This window comes from Nomascus leucogenys, chromosome 18 (genome assembly GCF_006542625.1).
Source record: "Nomascus leucogenys isolate Asia chromosome 18, Asia_NLE_v1, whole genome shotgun sequence".
NCBI classification, from domain to species: Eukaryota; Metazoa; Chordata; class Mammalia; order Primates; family Hylobatidae; genus Nomascus; species Nomascus leucogenys.
This window is the reverse complement of record NC_044398.1, coordinates 29598914-29621929: the sequence shown is the minus strand read 5'-3', so window position 1 is coordinate 29621929 and position 23016 is coordinate 29598914. Positions and strand designations below refer to the sequence as shown.

The 23016-nt window shown below is 49.1% G+C and overlaps 1 protein-coding gene across 3 annotated transcripts in view; it reads right to left on the bottom strand.

The window, feature by feature from the left end:
- The window catches only part of ANXA11 (annexin A11), a 49520-nt gene extending 27629 nt beyond the window's left edge, over positions 1-21891 (bottom strand). Inside the window, exon 1 of one of the 3 annotated variants that reach the window (XM_030797695.1) lies at positions 21638-21891. The gene's annotated coding sequence lies outside the window, so the exon portion shown is untranslated. Of the gene's footprint in view, positions 1-20531; positions 20783-21637 lie in introns of those variants that run through there. The other 2 variants (XM_030797698.1, XM_030797697.1) reach the window with 2 other exon arrangements.
- Positions 21892-23016: the final 1125 nt, after the last annotated feature.

The window sequence follows — 23016 nt, the reverse complement described above, 5'->3', positions numbered from 1 at the left end:
GGCGGTCTTGTGGGACTGAGCCCTTTAACCTACCGGGTCTGCAGTGACTCCAGTTAGGGTCAGAATTGAGCTGCATTATAGGACACCCAGTTAGTGTCAGAGAATTGGTCAGTGTGGGGAAAAAAACCACACATCTGGTGGTTGCAGGGTGAAGTGTTGAGAGTTTTGCTTGGAGTTTTCCTTCTTAGTTCACATTCCGATCTGGTGCCCCTCCTGGCATGGGCTGGGGAAATGAAGACTTAGCCCTGAGCTGATGTGAGTGGCTCACGACCTCCACACAGTGCCCTGTGAGTGGCTGGGCACTTGTCCCAGGTCACTGGGCAGGAGAGAGGGAGGCACCAGGTTAGAGCAAGGTGCAGACAAGGGCCTGGAGCCCAGAACTCAAGATGGAAGGTCCAAGACAAGGCGGAAACGTACTACTACTACTACTAACTACTACTACTACTACAACTAACTACTACTACTACTACTACTAACTACTACTACTACTACTAACAACTACTACTACTACTAACTACTACTACTAACTACTACTACTAACTACTACTACTACTACTACTACTACTAACTACTACTACTACTAACTACTACTACTAACTACTACTACTAACTACTATACTAACTACTACTACTAACTACTACTACTACTACTACTACTACTACTACTACTACTACTACTACTACTACTAACTACTATACTACTACTACTAACTAACTACTACTACTAACTACTACTAACTACTACTACTAACTACTACTACTACTACTAACTACTACTACTAACTACTACTACTACTACTACTACTACTACTTGGAACGGTAGCCCTGTTCCAAGGATCTCACCCAGAATAGGATCTCAGCCAGCAACCTGAGGCCAGGCCTCCTCTCCCAGACCTCGCTTGACCCATGGGCAAAACCAGGGGCATCCCTTTTTGAGGTCCTTCCTTCCTCTGGGATCTTAGGATTTCTGAAGGGGGCCTCTTTCAGCTTTCACCCCAAATTCTAGACTTACAGACTCACGAAATGTCCACATTGGAAGGGATCATGTTCTAACTTCCTCGGTTTTGCAGCTAAAATACACCAGGGACATGGCTTGCTCACATCACACAGGTGTGGCAGAGAGGGTCCGTGGTAGAGCCTGGCCTGCTGGCAGCTGACGACAAAACCTGACATCCCCTCACAGTGCTGCATTGCAAAATGGGTGCCACTTCTGTCCAAGCTGGGCTGGCTTCACTGGTGGTCCCAGTGGGTCCTGCCCTTCGCAACCTACTTGAAGACCCCTCCTCAAGGGCAAAAGGAGACACTGCAATAAGCATGCTTTAAATAAGGGTCTGCCAAGGCCATTCCTCATAGCCAGAAGGTTCCAGAAACCCTCAGTCCATCAGCTCACACTTCCCCCATAACTATGAAGACGAGGGAAGGCAGATAGAGCCCAAGCTCTGCCCCACACACCCCTTCAGTGGCAGGAGCTGGCCCCAGCAGACCACATACCTAACTGTGGCTGTGGAATTCCATGGAGTGAGCCACAATCCTAATTAATCCATTAATCGCAGAGGCGCTGATTAATAATGGCTGACTTTTTTCACAAGGTTTTGTTATGGAGCACTTATATAAAACAGAGCAGTTTAATAAACCATCATCCCTCAGCTTCAACAATTATCACCTCAAGGCCCATCTTGATTCATCCTGAACCCCACCCACACCCCTGTATTGTTTTGAAGCAAATCCCAGACATCATATATTATTTCATCTGTAACTGTTCATATCTCTAAATGTTAGGAACTTTAAATATAAATACATACAGATGCTCCTCGACTTATGATGGGGTTACATCCAAATAAACCCATCATGAGTTGAAAATGCATTTAATGCTGGCAACACAGCAGTCCCCAACTTATGATGGTTCAACTTATGATTTTTCAACTTTATGATGGTGCAAGAGTGACATGCACTCAATAAAAACCGTAGCCTCATTGTAACCCCATCAAAAGTGGAGGAGCTGGTTACATCCCTTCTTAAAGTGATGTAACCCCATCATAAAGTTGAAAAACTGTAAGTTCAACCATCTTGAGTCAGGGACCATGTGTGTGTGTGTGTGTGTGAGAGAGAGAGAGAGAGAGAGAGAAAGAGACAGAGAGACAGAGAGTGTGTTTATATAACTAATATGAGAGAGAGAGAGAGGGAGAGACAGACAGACAGTGTGTTTATATAACTATAATACAGCTGGGACTCTAAGTTGAGAATAGGCTTCTACACCAGCAAAAGACTCAGGTGCTGATTCACCTTAGGAAGAGTATGAGCTTGGAATGCTTGAGGGGGCACCTGTCCATACAAGAGGGCCAGAAAACCAACCTCCCCAGGACTCTTTCAGGACCACTGAGTTCTTAGAAGCAGATATGGTATGATGAAATAGCATGGAATTCGAAATCGGGATACCTGGCTTCTAAGTCCGGTTTCACTGTATGATCCCAGGTACTTCATTAAAAGCAATGGAGGATGGTGAGAAGAACATGGACTCTGAAGCCAGACTACCTACGTTCACATCCTAGTACTGCTCCCCACCAGCAATGTGATCTTGACAGTTTACGTGACCTTTCTGCACCTCAGTTTTCCCCATCTGTAAAATGGGGATAGTAACAGTTTAATACCAAGTTTGTTCCCATTATATCATGTAACATATCATGACATCCTGTTTCTCCAAAACAAAATAAGAAAGAGAGGACCCTGGGCCATTTGATAATGCCCAGGATGAGAACTGTGGGGACTGAAGGGGGAAGGGAGGGGATGGGAGAGAAACATGGAATTGGGGAGGGTCAGGGCAGTGTGACAGGTGGAGGATGGGAGTGGGGAGCACACTGGCATGGCTGTATTGGATTTTCCAGCCTCCCAGTAGAGAAAGCACCAACAGGAAATTGGCGCTGTTTTCTTTCCATCCCCTCCACGTGCCTGGGTGTCTGGGGGCCTGCTCCACTCCAGGAGTAGCGGAGGCAAGACTGATGATGGAGGGAGGCCACGGGGCAGGGAGATCTGAAAGACCCTCGGAGAGGAAACCTGCCTGGGAGAGGGACCCGCAGAGGCAGGACCTCGGCCTGCACGAAGCTCCCAACCCTGGGGGCACTGAGCCTGTCCTCATAACTTTCACTGAGGTGTGGCACTGACAGGGCCATCTTCTCTCCTCCTGCCTGCCTTTCCAGACCAGGTGCTGAGAAGGGGGGTGGGGGCAACTGAGGAGGAACTCACTTTCCATACAAGGCAGGCCGAGAGCACACAGCGTCACACGCAGGTCTCTCCGTCACGCTCCTCCACAGCAGGCTTCCCTGTAAACCAGGCCACTCCTCTTTGTGGGAAGAGTCACCTCTGAGGCCTGCCCACACCAAACGGGCTCACATAAGAGCCAATGCTCAGTCAAATGCTGAGTCCAATTCAGAATTTCTGAGGAGTGGAAAGTAGGCAGCAGAGGAAGAAGGTGACAGAGACACAGTGTTAATATCTGGCTGCCTCGCAGGCCAGCATGTGATGGGCACTCAGGTCCTGGAGGATGCTGAGGTTCTTGTAACAGACACAGTGGCAGTGACAGAAAAAGCCCCCCACCCAAGTCCTGACTCCAAAGTGTGGCCAGGACCTGCTATAGTTTGAATGATTCTGTCTCCCCAAAATTCATTTATTGAAATCCCAACTCCCAATGTGATGACATTTGGAGGTGGGGCCTCTGGAAGGTTATGAGGTTGGAGTCCTCATGAATGGGATTCACAGCCTTATAAAAGAAAGCCCAGAGGGCCCAACCCTTTCCACCATGTGGGGACACAGGGAGAAGGTGCTATCCTATTTGTGAACCAGAAAGTGGGCCCTCACCAGACACTGAGTCTGCTGGTACCTTCATCTTCAACTTCCAGCCTCCAGAACTGTGAGCAATGTACTTCTGTTGTTTATAAGCCACCCGGTCTATGATATTTTATTACGGCAGCTTGAACGGATTTAGACAGAACCTAAGGATGCACACACACACACACACTCACTCCCAAAAAGGGAAACAGTGGGTTGTGTAAGTGCAGGTGGCAGGGGCAGGGAGGGGACACAGGTCTCTGTCTTTGTTTACCCACTTCCGCATGGGGAAGCCACCGCCAGTTACACCACCTGAGCAGAGGGAGCTTCTGCCAGGGCCCCCCTAGGAGGGACCAGCAAAACAATGGTAGTGAGCTGATGTCAATCGGGCACAAGTCCCAGGGTGGCTGAGGCTTCCCTGTCGATCCCACCCCTCTTAGCTGTCAGGTCACTCCAGTCACTGCAAAGTCCAACCCAGGTTCTCCCAGAGCTCCTGGGCCCACAGGGATGTGCCACATCCCAAGTCCTGCAGCAGTTACTGTCTACAAGACAACCCTTCCAGCAGCTTTGCCGGAAGGAAGCAGAAACTTCTCTAAACCCCTCCCTCATCTTGCAGTGGGAGGTAAAGGGAAGCTCAGCAGCTCCAAGACACCAGGCCTGAGCCTCACTGACATTGGCTTTCACAATGTCTACCCCTAGATTCTTGGCAGGCCCTTCTACCACCCCAATTACTCTCTCTCACACACCCTAAACCAGCTCCCCCATCTTTTCACGGCCCACACTCCCCTGTCAAGAGCCCCAAACATCACAGGACAGTCACAAGGGACTTCTTGATTCTGCTGCATGAGTTTTATCACAGCCCACACAGCTCTGATATCATCTTCTAACACTGCTGCTGGGCCACCGGGATGGTACACAGGGTTTGGAGTCCAATGACAATGATTCCATTCTAGCTCTACCTCTTGTTAGCTGTGTGACCCTGGATTAGATTGACCACTCTGAGCCTTTCTCCTCACCTGTGAAAAGAGGAAAAATGCATCCATCTCATTACATAGCTGTGAGAATGTAGTATTCTCATATATATATATACACCCTAAGGCCAACCCTTAGGGTCCTGCGGCCTCAGGAAAATGCTGGTAAGGGAAGGGGTAGAGGGAGGGCTTTTCAGAGCCTGAAACTCAGCTACCATCAGCTTCCCTGAGTAGGTCCCTCAAAGACATCCCCGGTACCTGTGAATGCGTTACTTTACATGGCAAAAAGGACTGTCCTGACATGATTAGGGTTACCCGCCATGAAATGGGGAGACTAGCCTAGATTATCCGGGTGGGCCCAATCCAATGAGAAGGGTCCTTCAAAGCAGAGAGCCTTTGTTGCTGGGTTAAGGATGAAAAGGAAGAATAAGCAGGACAGAGTCCAAGCATGAGAGGGATTTCACCCACGGAGGAAAGGGGCCAAGTGCCACGGAACTCAGATGGCCTCTAAAGCTAGAAAGGACAAGGAAGCTTTCACCTCTAGGGCCACCAGACAAACACACAACCCTGCCAACACCTTGATTTTAGCACCATGAGATCCAAAAGACCATGAGATAAAACTGTAAAGATAAAAAAGCCATGTGGTAAAATAGTGCGGCCACTATGGAAAACAGTATGGAGATTCCTCAAAAAATTAAACATAGAACTACCATATGATCAAGCAATCTCACTCCTGGGCATACAGGCCGAGTACCTCTCATTCAAAATGTGTGGGATCAGCAATGTTTCAGACATTCTGGTCTTCAGACCAAATGATTTCAGATTTTGGAATACTGGCATCATACTTACCATTATGCATCCAAAATCCAAAAATCCAAAATCCAAAATGCTTCAATGAGCACTTCCTTTGAGTGTCATGTTGGAGCTCAAAAAGTTTCGGACTTTGGAACATTTCAGATTTGGGATACTCAACCTATATACCTAAAGGAAATGAAAGCAGGGACTCCAACAGACATTTGTATACCCATGTTCATAGCAGCCTCATTCACAGTAGTCAAAAGGTGGAAACAACTCAAGTGCCCATTGATGGATGAATGAATAAACAAAATGAGATTTCCACATAAAAAGAGAATATCATTCAGCCTCAAAACAGAAGAAAATTGACATATGCTACAATGTGGATAAATCTTCAACACATTATGCTAAATGAAACAAGCCAGGCACAAAAGAACAAATACTTATGATTCCACCTATATGAAGTCTCTCCAAAGGAGTCAAATTCCTAAGGACAGAAAGTAGACTGCTGTTGGTCAGGGCTCAGGTAAGAGGGAATGGGGAGTTTACATTTCATGAGTACAGAGTCAGTTTGGGAAGATGAGAACCTTCTGGAGATGCATCGTAATGACTGTTGCACAACAAAGTGAATGTATTTAACACCACTGAACTGCACACCTAACAGTGGGTAAAATGGTAAATTTTATGTTGTGTATATTTTTACCACAAAAAGAGTTGCATGGTTTTAAGCCACAAGTTTGTGGTAATTTGTTACAGCAGTAATTGAAAACTAATTATTGAAAACTATTTGAGGTGATGGATATATTAACTAGTTTGCTTTAATTATTTCACATTGTATTCATAGATTATAACATCACTTTGTACACCATACATAATTATAAATGTTAATTTACAATAAAAAAATTTTTTTTTTTTTTGAGACGGAGCTCGCTCTTTCGCCCAGGCCGGACTGCAGTAGCCCTATCTTGGCTCACTGCAAGTTCCCCCTCCCAAGTTCACGCCATTCTCCTGCCTCAGCCTCCTGAGTAGCTGGGATCACAGGCGCCCGCCACTGCGCCCGGCTAATTTTTTGTATTTTTAGTAGAGACGGGGTTTCATCGTGTTAGCCAAGATGGTCTCGATCTCCTGACCTCGTGATCCGCCCGCCTTGACCTCCCAAAGTGCGGGGGTTACAGGCGTGAGCCACCGTGCCTGGCCAAAAAATTTTTAAAGAAAACTATTGGCCAGGAATGGTGGCTCACGCCTGTAACCCCAGCACTTTGGGAGGCCTAGGTGGGCGGACTGCATGAGGCCAGGAGTTTGAGACCAGCCTGGGCAACATAATGAGGCCCTGTCTCTACTAAAAATAGAAAAATTGGCCAGGCACGGTGACTCATGCCTGTAATCCCAGCACTTTGGGAGGCTGAGGCAGGCGGATCACCTAAGGTCAGGAGCTCGGGACCAGCCTGGCCAACACAGCAAAACCCCATCTCTACTAAAAATACAAAATTAGCTGGGCATGGTGGCATGCACCTGCAATCCCAGCTACTCGGGAGGCTTAGGCAGGAGAATTACTTGAACCCGGGAGGTGGAGGCTACAGTGAGCCGAGATCATGCCATTGCACTCCAGCCTGGGCAAAAAGAGCAAACCTCTGTCTCAAAATAAAATTAAATTAAAATTAAAATACAAAAATTAGCCAGGCATGGTGGCACGTGCCTGTAGTCCCAGCTACTCAGGAATTGCTTAAACCCAGGAGGCACAGGTTGCAGTGAGCCGAGATTGTGCCACTGCACTCCAGCCTGGGTGACAGAGTGAGACTCTGTCTCAAAAAACAAAAACAAACAACAACAAAAGAAACTTTAAAGAAAACTAATATATACAGTGACCATTCCTTCTCTTTCCTTCCAGATCCTTCTATGGCATTCTCTTTCCAAAGGCCTCTGTTCTCTTTGCATAAGAGCTCTGTGAACACGTCTACCTAACTCAGCCAGCCTTCTTCAACAAGGGAAATATTAAACCACCAAGACTACAACAAAACCCTTTCCAACAGCGGAAGCAGGAACCAGGTGCTTGCCTCTCCCATGTGTAGGGAACAGGCTCGGCACAGGTGTGCTAACTTGAATTACCAGTCAACGTGAGTCACCAGGGGACTTGGGCCCTCAGTGGCTTCCGTGTGGCCAGGCTACGCATGCCCAGTCAGCATTTGCCCCGTCGGATTTGCACAGGGAGGGCCATCACACCCCATCGGCCAGGACCTCACAACTGGGATGCCAGAGGCCAGCTCAGCACCTCAGAGATGACTCAGTTCACTCCCACCGACCCCACCTCACCCCATTTCACAAACAATTACACTGACAACCAGAGAGAGGGTTGTGGCATGCCAAGGTGATACAGCAAGACCCTAAGAGGGCTGGTGCCGAATCCCCAACTCCCAGGCTAGAGCTCATCGTCCCCAGGGCAGGGTAGGTAGAGAGGCTTTCTGTCCTCAGAGCCGCTGGCAGACTCAGGCCCAGTTCTCTAGGATGATTCTTTTTGTTCCATTACGGGGGCAGCCCGTGGGAGTTCAAGCCTAGGTTGCTGCTTCCTGCCCGAGGCAACAGCAGGTACAGTGGGAAGACCAGAGCTGAGGAGAGATTAATTTTGCAATATTGGGGAATGACTGCCTTCCAGGAAACACACCGAAGGGGGAAGAGATGTGATAATATCCTGCCCCTCCTGTACATTTCACCTATGCACTTTAATCAGATTTTTATGGTCTCCCTCTTCATATAGACAGCAAAGGGTCACAGGACATCTGAGAAAGTCTATACCAAGAAAGGGAGAGACCAAAACAGAAGAAAAGGAACCAAAGAAACAGACAACGATGAGAAATAGAGGACAAAAATATAATCAATAATATCCTCAGAGACGGAAGAGAAAATATTATATCCACAAAGCAAAAAGATCAGCAAAGCAATCATTGTGAAATTTGAGAACAGAAGAGGCAGAAGAAAGATACTAAAACTTTAGAAAAGAAAAAACAAGGGTCCTTTTCAGGGGAACTGGAAGGACATTGGACTTCAACAGCCACACTGGAAACTAGAAGATAACAGAATAATGTGTTCAGTGTTCAAAGAGGAAATTATTTTCAGCTTATAATTCTATAGGCAGCTAAATTATCCACTACTAGATAGAGATATTTGGAATGGATATTTCTATCCATTAGGGAGGAATAGAGATATCTGCAGGCACACAAGCTTCAAAAACAAACAAAACAAAACAAAACAAAATCTACCTCCCATGCACTTTTCTTAGTAACTTCTGGATGATTTCAGCAAAATAAGACATAAATAAGGAAAATAAATAAAATAAAATAAAATAAATAGGATCTAGGAATAGGAGAATCTAACACAGAAGACTGTAAAAAGAAGTCCCGGGACAACAGCTGAGCAGCAGGCCTGGGGAGCAACTAGACCAGTTTGGAACAATAGATACACAGAAAATCAGGCCCCCGAAGGGGGAAAGCATCCACTTGAGGAATATTGGGACAGGAAGGATTGTACTCCTAATGTGTGACCACAGCACATTACTGGCACAGCATCGAACAATACAATTTATGGTCACAATAATGCAGACATTGAATGTTGATGTATGTATTGGTTCCTAACCTATCAAGCAGGAAGTCAACATATTTCAAAACTGATAAATTAAGAAACAGTCATATAAGCCTATTAATTAAAAAGTTAGTTAAAAATGGTTAACTGGAGAAAGAGGGAAAGAGGAAGGATGTGTCAGGGGACTGCTGGCTTCATTATAAGCCTTTTGGATCAACATATTTGGCTTTTTTCACTTATTATAAAATATTTTTACAATATAGCAATAAATACAACATATATATGAATTATAAAGCATAATAAAATAAGCATCCTTTATCATCTAACTTTAGAAAGAGAATATTACTTCTGCCAGGTGCAGTGGCTCACATCTGTAATCCCAGCACTTTGGGAGGCTGAGGCGGGCAGATCACTTGAGGCCAGGAGTTCGAGACCAGCCTGGCAAACATGGCAAAACCCCATCTCTACTAAAAATACAGAAATTAGTCTGGCGTGGTGGCACATGCCTATACTCCCAGCTACTCGGGAGGCTGGGGCTGCAGTGAGCTAAGATTGTGCCACTGCACTCCAGCTTGGGCAACAGAGGGAGACTCTGTCCCCCCCCCCAAAAAAAAAAAAAGAGAATATTACTACATTCTTCTTCTTTTTTATTTTTTTGAAGAAGTCTCTTGCTCTGTCACCCGGGCTGGAATGCAGTGGCACAATCGCAGCTCACTGCAGCCTCAGCCTCCCAAGTAGCTGGGATTATAGGCATGCGCCACCACGCCCGGCTAATTTCTGTATTTTTAGTAGACATGGGGTTTCGCCATGTTGACCAGCCTGGTGAACTACATTCTTCAACTGCTTTCTGAAAAAACAGGCATATATTTTTTAGGGGAAAGTTAAAATAAAACACTAGCAGCCAGTCTGTGAGACTGGTACCAGCATCTGCAGTAGGTCCAGGTTTTGTGGGGCCTGAAGCTTATACAATTTTAGGAGCCCTCTTTAGGACAAAGAATACAAAACATCTTAGTTTTTCGCAAATGTTGTAAACCATAAGACTCTGTGAACTCACTGCTAGTGCACCTCCCACGGCCCCTCACTAGGGTGCTACAAGTCCGGGGGCCTGAAGCTTCCATTTCATTAGCTTCACAGCAATCCCACCTGGGTTTATGGAGGCACCAGGGGCTGGGCTACACTCCCCAGGATAGGGAAGAAGAAAAAAACAAAGTCCTGGCCTGCATCATGCTTTCCCTCTAGCTAGGGAGATAAACACAACAGCGCACTTCCAGGGAAACACACACTACAATATTTAAGAGCCACTCCCACGAAGAGTCGGGGCGGGTGGAGGGGGGGAAACAAAGAATTCAGAAAATGTGTTCCCTGGCAGTGGAGCATAGGGGCGTCTGAGAAACTGGCTTCTCTCTGAGGGGCCTTGGCAAACCTAAGCCCTCCTGGCCTCATCTACCTCACCTGTTTTCAATGAGTGTGCCTGCAGGGCCTCAGTGGTCTGCATGCTGCCTCCCAGAACCTGGGGCTCCTGAAGGTTTTGGAGCTCAATAGCATTATTTCATTGGAGGGAGGAAAGGGCTGCAAAAGGGAGACTCTGGCTTAAATCTTTCAAAAATATTAAAACAGGAGCTCTAGCAACAAGGGCCCCACATTTCTGCATGGTGACACTCGGTTAGGGCTGGCAACAGCTGCGCACCTCCCTCCCTCCCTCCTTCAGCTGCCGGGGCTGTCCTTGCAGGAATCTGCATTTGTGATCACAGGAGTAGAGGTTTACCAGGGCCCTTCCAGTTGGTGTGTGATGAGCCATCTCATCACTTTATGAATGGCCAGCACAGACCCTTCTCTCACCACAGGCTGAGGAACAGAGGCGAAGAAGACTGAAGAGTGTGATGGCAGCAGGGTATCCCCTGGCCTCTCCCGGAGAGGCCCTGATGCCCATCAGCCAGTCCTTGGGGCCTGTTCAAACCACTCTGGGAGCCCAGCCCCTTCAAGCCTGGGAGACTTAACAGAGTGTATATTCCAGCTCCAAATGGCTGAGCACCCCCGCTCTGCCTAGAATCCTCAGGAAACCTTTCCAAATATCCCTTATCAAGGGCTGCTCTTCAGATGGTGACAATGTCCCCAGTCAGCCGCATGCAACTGGAAGTTCAAGGACCTGCAGCTCACTCTGGAGGAGAAAACACCTTCACTTGGGAATGGGCTGACCCTTCTGCAGTTGGCATCCTAAGCTGTGTCAAGCAGTCTGGAGCCAAGAGTCACACTGGGCCACTGAGGAACAGCAAGAAAACAGAAGGTACCTCAGGGACTTGCATGATGGAGAGAAGCACAAAAAATGCATGTCCTTAGCCCAGCCCAGCTCAGCACTTTCCCTTTTCAGGACACCTCTGCTTAGATGGTCCCTCTAGCTGGTCTGACCTCCTGTCTCCTGGCCTTCCGAGTCCAGATGAAGTTCCACCTTGTATTAGTCCATTTTCACACTGCTGATAAAGACATAACCGAGACTGGGCAATTTACAAAAGAAAGAGGTTCAATGGACTCACAGTTCCACGTGGCTGGGGAGGCCTCACAATCATGGCGTTAGGTGAAAGGCACATCTCACATGGCAGCAGACAAGAGAAGAGAGTTTGTGCAGAGAAATTTCTCTTTATAAAACCATCAGATCTTGTGAGACTTATTCACTATCACGAGAATAGCACGGGAAAGACCTGCCCCCATGATTCAGTTACCTCCCACCTTCTACAACACGAGGGAATTCGAGATTTGGGTGGGGACACAGCCAAACCATATCATATCTCTTTCAGGAAGCCCACCCTGATCTCCTACCCACAATGCTTGCTCTTCCTGGGACTCTCACAGCACTTGTCCTAAAATGTTTTCCACGTTCTCTAATGTTCTAATAAGCTCCCCTTTTCCTAACTCCTAGGATAGATACATATATTACCTCCCTATATATTACCTCATTAACCTCCACAATGCTCCTATTGGATAGGTATTATCATCGTCATTTTATAAGCAAGGGAACGAAGGCTGAGCTGACCCTTGACATGCAAAGGTCACACACCCAAGTGCCAGAGCCAGACACTTTTTTTCTAGGCCTCCCCATGAGAGCATCAGTGCTACAGGCTGTAGGACAGGCCTCTCTTCCTGTCTCCCACCACCACCTGCCACAGGGCTGGCACTGTGAGGCCCTTGACACATACTGAATACTGGCAGGAACCCCGGTGGACCCTGACTCATTTCTTCCACTCTCTGGGTGGCACCTGTTTTGGTAGCCTCCATTACGTAGGCCCCAGGAATTCTGGGGGCAGGGAGGACACATCTAGGACATTCCCCTCTCTCTCCCACTCCAAGGCAGGACCTTAAGTGATGTGAGTGGGCATATGAACATCTCCAGCTCTACTGAGAAGGTGGTGGGGGCCCTGGGCGGGCACTCCAGAGCCCCATTGTCTGCCCTTGCTGGTCACAGGTGCCATTAAGTCACCGAAGCCAGCCAGCCAGCCAGCCTCAGGGCAGCACTCCACCAACCCAGACCATATTTTCCCCGGCACTAAACAAAAAGCCTACACAGGTGCTGTTAAGCATTCAACTCCCCACCCACATGCCAGGAACTAAAATAGCTGTAGCCTATGTTAATCATTAGCCAGGCTGCGCCTCAGACCTCCCTGCTGAGGGCTGGCACCTGGGGCAGCTCAGCCTGGAGAAACTCCAGGCAAGGCAGGCTAGGAGAGTGGCAGCGTCCGGAGCCTCACCAAGGGGCTGAACTTGAGCAAGCAGGTTCTGAAAGACACTTCTTCAAGACAAAGTCAATTCCCAGTGCACTAGCATTTGGATTACATAAGAATCCTAAAATACTGGAGCTGGAAGGGGCCTTCATGAAATCATTTCATTCAACCTGTTTATTTTATTTGAGGTGGGAGCTGAGACCCAGAGAGCAGAAGGACTCTGCCTGAGGTCTCAGAGCTGGCTGGGGGAGGACAATGACTAGAACCACATCTCTGGATTTCCAGGCCAGTGCATTATGAACCAGGCTGGTCCCCGACCACTCAACGTATTTCTGGGCTCCATCACACCTTCTCAGGCTGGAGAATGGACTTGAGAAATACAAAGGTTAAACCCCAGAAAGAGAAGAAAGTTACTACTGCCTCCCAAATAATGTCTCATATACTCAAGCCACTCAGAAAAGTACCAGCTGCTCCATAGGAGCCTTATGACCCTGTTTCTCTCCAGATCCCCTCCCTATGTGTTGATGACAACAGAGAAGGGGGGTTGGCAACCACTGCTCTGATCTCTCAAGGGTATTACCAGCCATGGAGACCGAACATCACCCCCACCTCAGTTCAGGGTTCAAATAGCCTCTGCCCTCAAACTCTCCTAGAAACAGTCACCTAGGTGTCATATTCGGGGTTGAAGAAGGGAAGTTGGGAGGAGGTAGCACAAAAAAATAACCCCTGGCCAGGCGCGGTGGCTCACATCTGTAATCCCAGCATTTTGGGAGGCCGAGGCGGGAGGATCACAAGGTCAGGAGATTGAGACCATCCTGGCTAACATGGTGAAATCCCGTCTCTACTAAAAATACAAAAAACAGGCCGGGCGCGGTGGCTCACGCTTGTAATCCCAGCACTTTGGGAGGCCGAGGCGGGTGGATCACGAGGTCAGGAGATCGAGACCACGGTGAAACCCCGTCTCTACTAAAAATACAAAAAATTAGCCGGGCGTGGTGGCGGGCGCCTGTAGTCCCAGCTACTCGGAGAGGCTGAGGCAGGAGAATGGCGTGAACCCGGGAGGCGGAGCTTGCAGTGAGCCGAGATCGCGCCACTGCACTCCAGCCTGGGTGAAAGAGCAAGACTCCGTCTCAAAAAAAAAAAAAAAAAAAAAAAAAAAAAAAAAATACAAAAAACATTAGCCAAACGCAGTGGCAGGTGCCTGTAGTCCCAGCTACTCGGGAGGCTGAGGCAGGAGAATGGTGTGAACCCGGGAGGCAGAGCTTGCAGTGAGCGGAGATCACGCCACTGCACTCCAGCCTGGGCGACAGAGCGAGACTCCATCTCAAAAAAAATAACCCCTATCCCACTGGTTCTTGGAGGGGGCCCCTCGATCCCATGGGGTCTGGAAGATCTTGTGGTGGCTGCAGCAATGGAGTATGTGGATGCCAGACCTGATGGTGGGGAGCACCAGATGACTCTCGGGGCATCGGCAAAGCCACAGCAGCTTGCCAGCCTGTGCACCAGCCCACAGGAACAGAGGCTGCCTTGCTTGCATTGCCTGCGGGCTTGCCACTGTCATGAGAAACCATTCCCACTTCCTAACCTGAGGAACACAGGCTTAGCCAACAGCAAGACTGATAAGCATAGTAGTAGTTTCAAATTCAGGAGGGCAGTGGGTGGTGTTCCAGAAACTTCTGGTTGTCCTCCTCAACCATCTGTTCTCTCTTGCTTTAGTAACAGAACACTCACCATAGCCTGGCACACAGCAGCCCCAACTAAGGACAGCTTCCCAGACCCCTAGCAGCTAAGAGGGCCTGCCATGGGGATGTGAAAGTGAGCTGTCTTGGGCCATGCAGGTAAGGGCGGCACCTAGACGGTGCTACCCAACATGTGGCCCGGCGGCATTATACAATATGGAAGCCTGTAAGCAATTAAAATGCTCAGGTCCCATCACAGACCTCCTAAATCAGAATGATTCAGGGTGCAGTCCAAGAATCTATGCTTTAACAAGCCTTCCAGATTGTTCTTATACATGCTCAAGTTTGAAAACCACAGCCCTCGAGAATGCTAGGGACAACAGTCCATAAGGAGCCTGGTGCCAAGACAATCTCATGGAACAGACACTTAACCTCGACCCTGATTTTTCAAGAAAGAGTGAGAGTGTGTGTGTGTGTGACAGAGAGAGAGAGAGAGAGAGAGAGAGAGAGAGAGAGAGAGAGAGACGGGGCTCCTCTCTTCATTCACAACCAAACCTGAAACGTAATACAGGTGGCGTGGGGAAGATGACGATGAGAAACTTAACCCAAACAGCAAAAATCAGGAAAGGAATACATGCAAGTATAATAAGTAATAAGCAAGATGCAAAGAATAAAATCAAGTATATCTGGTATGTCAACAGTCAGAATTCCTCTACCAAAGACAGAAACCATGCAATTAGGTTTGTTGCTGTTATCATTGCCTTCTGTCAACCTCCATCCACCCTCAACCACATGCTGATTATAACAGAAACAAATTTTATTTACAAAGATTCCATCTTCAAGATAAACTTTTTTTTTTTTTTTTTCCTGAGACCGAGTCTTGCTCTGTCGTCCAGGCTGGAGTGCAGTGGCATGATCTCGGCTCTGCTGCAAGCTCCGCCTCCCAGGTTCATGCCATTCTCCTGCCTCAGCCTCCTGAGTAGCTGGGACTATAGGTGCCCGCCACCACGCCTGGCTGATTTTTTATATTTTTAGTAGAGGCGGGGTTTCACCGTGTTAGCCAGGATGATCTCTATCTCCTGACCTTGTGATCTGCCAGCCTTGGCCTCCTAAAGTGCTAGGATTACAGGCGTGAGCCACTGCGCCCAGCCGATATAAACTTTTTTAAGTGAGAATGAAATATTTAACACTAAGGGTTGGGCAAAGACATACCAAATAAATGCAAAGGAAAACAGAGGTGGAAATATTAATATTAAAAATAGGCTGGGCACAGTGGTTGGCCGGGTGCAGTGGCTCATGTCCGTAATCCCAGCACTTTGGGAAGCTGAGGTGGGCAGATTACTTGAGCCCAGGAGTTTGAGACCAGCCTGGGCAACATGGCAAAACCCCATCTCTACCAAAAATACAAAAATTAGTCTGGTCTCAAAATAAATAAAAATGAAAAAATATGTAAAATTTAAAAACATATACGTTGAAGACTTTCCGATAATCCTGCCTTAGCAGGCCTTTCCAGCCATTTCTCTCTGGCATTTGCCTTTATCTGTAAACACAGTACTTGGAGAACTACTCACTAGGATCTCAGGGTACAACAAGGCGTAGGCTAGTCCAGCCCGCTGAGACAGTTTATGTGGCTTAAAACACAAGCACAGAGACGAGCTTATGACTTGGGGCCCGCGTCTTTTTGACCTCTGGCCCTGGGAAGTGTTTGTACTGGCTACTCTGTCAAAAGCTCATCTTGCTGTCTGGAATGAGGAAGGAAATGCGTAAATGAGAGGCAGAGCAGTCCGCTCCTTGGACCTACAGGAAGGGGGCAGGAATTGCAAAGTGAGAGAAGAGGTTCCCAGGCAACATTCCAGGAGTTTGCACGCAAATCTCATTTTATCCACCCCTCCTAAAAATCTGGCTATCATGGAGACCATCAGGACAGCCAAGGACAGGGAGCTCATGGTCATCAGTGAGACCTGATTACTAACCGCTCCATGTGAGCCTGAACAGAAACTAAAGGGGCATGGCTTGAACGTCCTCTGATGCCTGCATTTAAATTTCTGAGCCTTTCACTTATTATCTTAAAAATGCACTTATTTATTAATTTTAAGACTGTAAAGAAAAGAGATTCTCCCAGATCCTTGGCCATGTATTCTCCTAAAACACAGACAATATGGAATTTAAGGCCAAAGACCAAAGGCGTTAAATAACCAGCAAATGACACAAGGTAGGAAGATCAGCTTGATAAGCCTATATACATGAAACATGAAAGCCAAATTCAAAAGGCTAGAACTCCCACAAATATAAGTAGAGCTGGACTTTAAAAAACTACAGTGAGAGTTTTTGTTATACCTCTCAGAATCTGACAGCCAGGCAGGCAGGGATATAAGGGCAACTGAAGTTAAGAGATCTATCTAAAGTCAGCGTCCCGCAGAGTACCTATTTTCTCCTTTCACGCCCATGAAACATGTTAGTATTTATCATGCAGTTGGCCACAAAGAAAATTTAATACCAGCCAGGTGCAGTGGTTCACTCCTGTAATCCCAGTACTTTGGGAGGCTGAGGCAGGGCGGGGGGATTGCTTGAGGCCAGGGCTTTGAGACCAACCTGGGCAATGTGCTTCATTCACTCATTCATTCATTCATGAGAATGAATCCAATTTGTGAAAGGAGCAAACCCTTGTAGGTACCTAGGTCTGCCTGAGCACGGAGCGCTGTGGGGAGGGATGTCAGTGGCAGGCCATCCACATGATCCCTTCTGGGATTGGAAAGGGAGCAGGAAGGTAAATCGAGGCAACAGAATCAAACACTCCCTCAACGACGTCCTCCTCACGTTCAAAGCCAACATTTCAGAGCCTGTCTAAACTTACTATCATCAGATCCTCACGTCCTGCTACTCCTCATCCATTCATTCCAACCTCGCTTCTGCTCACATCATCCCACCAAAGCAGGGAAGGCAGCCACATCTCCTCCATACCACTCACCACAGCCGCGATGCCAAGCTGACCACTCCATCCCATGAAGCAGACTCACCCTGGCTCCTGGGATACAACTCTGTCCTGGCTTTCTGGGCCCCTCTCAGGCCGCTCTTTTTCTGGGTCCTTTATAGGCTCATCTTCCTTTACTCAGCTGTTTGAGGTAAGTTCTTCAATCTCACTGTGCCCATGACTTCAAATACAAACACAACCTAGAAAAATGTCTGTCCAGCCAAGACGCCTCCGGAGCCCCAGATCCACCAGCTTATTTGGTATCTCAAAGACACCTCAAACGCAACATGTCCAAAACCAAATACATGATCTTCTTCATCCTCCAAACCTGGTCCTCATCCAGTGTCCCATGTCTCAGGGACACCAGGTGGATGACTCTAGGGTGAGTGGGGGCAGTCTCTCCTTTTAACCACACCATGCAGGGTGAGGCCAACAGTGGGTTCTCAGTAATAAGCAATTCTACAGGAACATGCCTTGTCACCTACTTCCTAAAAATAGCTGTGACCTTTTTAGTGGACACAGCAAGCTCACATCTGCTATCACCACTCCTTCCCCACCGACACACGCACCCTTTCCCCCAGCAGTGCCACTCCCCAGGCTGGATATGCCATATGCTCCCTAGCCTCCCTGTAAGCAGCCTCCACATTTCTCCTCTCTGCCCTCACTCGGATTTCCCCCATCTCATGTCCTCCAAGTCAGCCACCCCTAGGTGTGAGGGGCAGGGGACACCTGACTTCCTTCTCAATTTCCTTTCCTTCTTTTCTGCTAAGGCGGAGCCTAAGCCCCTGGAAAACTAGAGATCCCAGAACCAGGCTTTGACCACAGCACACTCCACCCCCTGCTTCACAGCTCCTGGCAGTCACACACCCACGATATCAACATTGTCATCACTACCCCCTAACTGATCTCAAACCCCTTTGCAAACATCTTCTCATCTGATTCTCCATTCCAGGCAGGCATTTCATCATCCAGAACTGTTGTGTGTGGGGGGGCCCTGTGTGGCTGGGTGGCTTGTCCTAGGATACCCAGCACAGAGAACTCTGTCCCCCAATTTCTTGGTTGCCCCCACCCATTCCTTCCTCACATCAGCGTGGGCAAGGCCAGCTGTAATTTGGGTCACTGTTCAGGCTGTACTTTTAGGATCCTCCCAAATAACAAACAACTATGTGACTATCAGGTCTTTATTTCATGGAGATAGGGTCAGTAAGCCTAATGTGTAACAGTTTCAGTGGTTATTACAGAGTTCCATTGAATTGCAACAACTCCCTTTAAAAGCACAAACTCCCACCAAGAAAACCTCAGTTTCTTCATTAATTCTAAGAGCTTTCCTATCTAGGTATCACTCAAAATTCCTACTATTCTGGGGGCAATGGGATCAGAGGGTGTTGCAGAGAAAAATCCAGAGAAAGTGAAAAGTCTGCTTCCTTGGCAGTGCTGGTGAAGCATACCCTTACACAGACGCTTCTCCATGGGAACAAGTGCCAGGAACTGCTTCAGGCTTACGGGGGAAGACGGTGGCTAAGAAGAGAGAGGAGGCCGGGCACGGTGACTCACGCCTGTAATCCCAGCACTTTGGGAGGCTGAGGCGGGCAGATCACCTGAGGTCAGGAGTTCAAGACCAGCCTGGCCAACATGGTGAAGCTCCGTCTCTACTAAAAATACAAAAATTAGCTGGGCATGGTGGCGCATGCCTGTAATCCCAGCTACTCGGGAGGCCGAGGGAGGAGAATCATTTAAACCCAGGGAGCGGAGGTTGCAGTGAGCCAAGATTGCATCACTGCACTCCAGCCTGGGCAACAGAGCAAGATCTATCTCAAAAAAAAAAAAAAGAGGAAGACGAGGGGTGAATCTAACAGGAAGGAGGGGGTGTACCAGAAAGGTACCGGGACCTCTGATGTTCCAGCATTCAGCATGCATTTTGGTTCCACATTCACCTCCTGCATACACCAGTTTCTTTTCTCTATTCTACAATTTCCAAGAAGAACCCACACTAACCTATTCTGTCTCAACTCCTACTCCTGTCATCCCAAGCCACACATCACCTCCCCAGTCACGTGAACTAGGCATCACTAATCGATCCTGGCCTTCTGGACACATCCACCCAGAGTGGGCCGTTTCTATAATATCATGCATAAAGGCGTCAGATGGGGCTTCCACTCCCACCTCTTAGTCCCAATTCATCTCCATCTCACCCTCCCCACGTTTCTCTGCCTATCCAAACCCAGCCTTCAAGGTCCTATATTTTAACCACAGGGAAACCACTTCCCTATGCTGTCTCCGTTGTTCAACTAACGACAACTAATTTTCTGAGCACCCACATTAGGCAAGGCCCATCCTGAGTGCTGCCACCAAGAGGTAAGTCAGAAACAGCCCTCACCCTCCAGAGTCAGAGGACAGGGCAGAGATAAGCCACACGGCCACACAAATACGATGCAAGGCGAGAGATGAGAACCGAGTCAGTGCCAGAGGGGCTGAGTGAGCTCAGAGCATATCCCATCCCTTCTGCTGGGGAGCAGGCACCCGGATGGCTCCCAGGAGGGTGGAGAATCCTAGGCCAGACGGGAGAGGGAGGGCATTCCAGGAAGACAGAGAGCATGAGTTTAGCATGAGCTAAGCCAGAAAGATGGTTCAGGAGAAGCGCATTTCAACTTTAGCTGAACCTTCCACTGTTACTATTTATTGACCCTTACACCTGATTATTTATGACCCAGGCCTGCCTCACACACTTTATGGCTAATGTGGGTGACACCCATCTGGGAGACACAAGTGTGGTGCAGCAGTCACCACCGGTTCTGACTGGTCCGTACCTGAGCTCTGTGTTGTTATTAAATAAATGAATGCACTGAATCTCACGACAAGCCTGTGAGGCAGGGATTACTATTACCCCCATTTTACAGATGAGGAAACCAAAGCACAGACAATAGTCAGAGACAAGATAGCAAGGTATGCAGGAGCCTGAGGTAGTGGGCACCCAATGCCAGGGCAACAAACTGCCCTGGCACCTCACCTGGCCTCTCTTGTCAGGGAACACCTTGCAGCACAAAGAATGCCTTGAGGAAAGGGGCCCTGTTAATCCTCCTCGAATCCCCAACAATTGACTGCCGCATAAAAGGAATGAGGAAAGCAATGAGAGTCGGTGAAGGGTGAGCATACCAGGCCCTGCCCTGCAAACCTTTAGTCCCTGTTGCGTGGGCAGGGCAGGGCAGGGCAGGGGCTCGGCCTCACAGCTCCACTCCATGCCCAGCGCAGAGAACAGAGGGGAGAGCTACCACAAACGCCGAATCTCTACAGAGAGGTCACGGATTGGAGGGCGGAGACAGAAATGCCCCGGGCCGACTGTTTCCAGCTTGGGCTAGCACTGGCTGGCTTAACTTTTCCCCTCCAAAGTCCCCAGGTAACCAACTTCGCGTGTCTCCTTTAAACCAACAGACCGTTTTACCTTTCTAAGTCTTAAGGGCCTGGCCTGCACCCATGGGAGATACAAGTCCAGGAATCCCTTCCTGAAACTGAGGATCAAGGTTGGGGAAGGGGCGAAGGCAGGCACAGCACCTGGGATGGCTCCCGCATTCTCTCAAACATTGGGGAGAGCTCCTTACAAATAAACTGCAATGGTAGCAGCTCCCAGGAATGTGCGTGCTCCCAGTTTCGGAGGAAAGTTCCTGAAGATAGCCCTCTCTGCTTAATCTCCCCAAGCCTCGCCTAGAAGGGCGCGCGCACCCTGGAGGGCTCCGCAGGGCTGCGGGGCCCGGCCTCCGGCATCCCTCCCGCCAGCCGTTGCCTCCTGCGCCCAGGGTCACGGCCCCTGGCCCTACCCAGGCCCAGACTGAGACCCTGACACCTGAGCCCGGGGGGTCCGGCGGGTGCACCCCGACCACACAGGAGGGAGCAGCCCCAGACGCCGAAGCTGATCGAGGGGCTGCCAGGCCGACACGGCCCGCCCGCGACCCACCGACGCTCTCCTCTGTCCCCCACCCCCACGCCTGTAGTGCAACCAGGAAGCCGCAGGGCCGCGCTGGGTTGGGCGCGAGGCAGCCCGGGGCCTCAGCCGCGGCGCCGCGGTGCATTGCAGCCGCCTGGTCCCAGGCCCCCAGCCGGCCCGGGACCCTCACTCACCTGGCCACGGGGACTCGGGACGCTAGGGGCGAAATGGGACGTGGGCGGGAGTGGCTCTCTCCGCGGGCGTCCCGGGCGCGACGCCTGGGTTCTGCTTGGGGCTGGGTCCCACTCCTGCTCACGGGGCACTCGGGGCACTGGGGAGTCGCGGGCGCAGCAGCCGTCAGGGCGGGGCGGGAGGAGGAGCCCGCCGGGCGGAAAACTCCGCGGGCACAGCTGCCCCAGGCGCCGGAGGCAGGGTAGGGAGGGGCGGGGCCTGAGGGCGGCCCCGCCCCCGAGATGAGGACTGGGCAGGGCGGGCCCGCGAGGAGCAGTGGCCTTCCGGCTGCGGAGCTGCTCCAGGACGTCTCGGGCTCCGGAGGTCCCTCTGTCTCCCCTAACTCCTGCGGCGCCCAGTGCCGCGCAGAGCCGCATTCGCCTTCCTGCAGGGATGGGCATTTCCTAAGTCCTCTCCAGCCCCGTGTGCGTCGGTTAGTGACTCTCTTTAAGGTAGAGAAAACTTTTTACACTGGAAAGGTCAAACGCATTTCCTTTATAGCAACACTCGGTGGTGGTGGAGGGGGGAAGGTCACGCACAGTGTGTGAGGAAGGGAGCGGTCAGTGACTATGGTGGAGAAACCTGACAAACCACCCAGCCGTCAAGGTGACCTCGACAGGGGTAAATCATACTGATTGCGTGCACCGCTTGTGGTCTTCCTCCCAAGAACACCTAACCCCACTGTAATCATGAGAAAAACATCACAAATCAATTGAGGCCCTTGCCATATACATAACCAGTACTTCTGAAAACTAGCAAGGTCATCAAAAACAAGGACAGTCTAGGACACTTTCACAGCCAAGAGGAACCCACGGAGATATAAAAATGACTTAAGATGTTAATAATAGGAAAAACCCGGGTTTATGAGAATTCCCTGTATTCACACTTTTTCTGTAAATCTAAAGATGTTCTAAAAATAAAGCATATTTATAAAAGGTAATATATGCATATATGGTAGGTATGCAATTTTTTTTTTAATGAGTGGTGGCTGACGCCTGTAATCTCGGCACTTTGGAAGGCCAAGACAGGAGGATGGCTTGAAGACAGGGCTTCCAGACTAGCCTGGGCAACATAGTGAGACCTGGTCTCTAAAAAACTAAAAATAAAAAATTCAAAAAATGAATAAAAATTGAGATTCACTCTTCCCTCCACTCCCCCAGCCCACTCTTAGGTGTGTCCTTCCAAATATCTCTCTTCAACACTGTGTGTGTGTGTTTACATAAACGTATTGTTTACAAAACGATATTGCAGTACTTTCTGCAACATGTCTTTTTACTCACTGTATCTTGGAGGGTCTTTCCATACAAGCGCTCCTGAACAGACCTGGTTCTTCCCATCCACT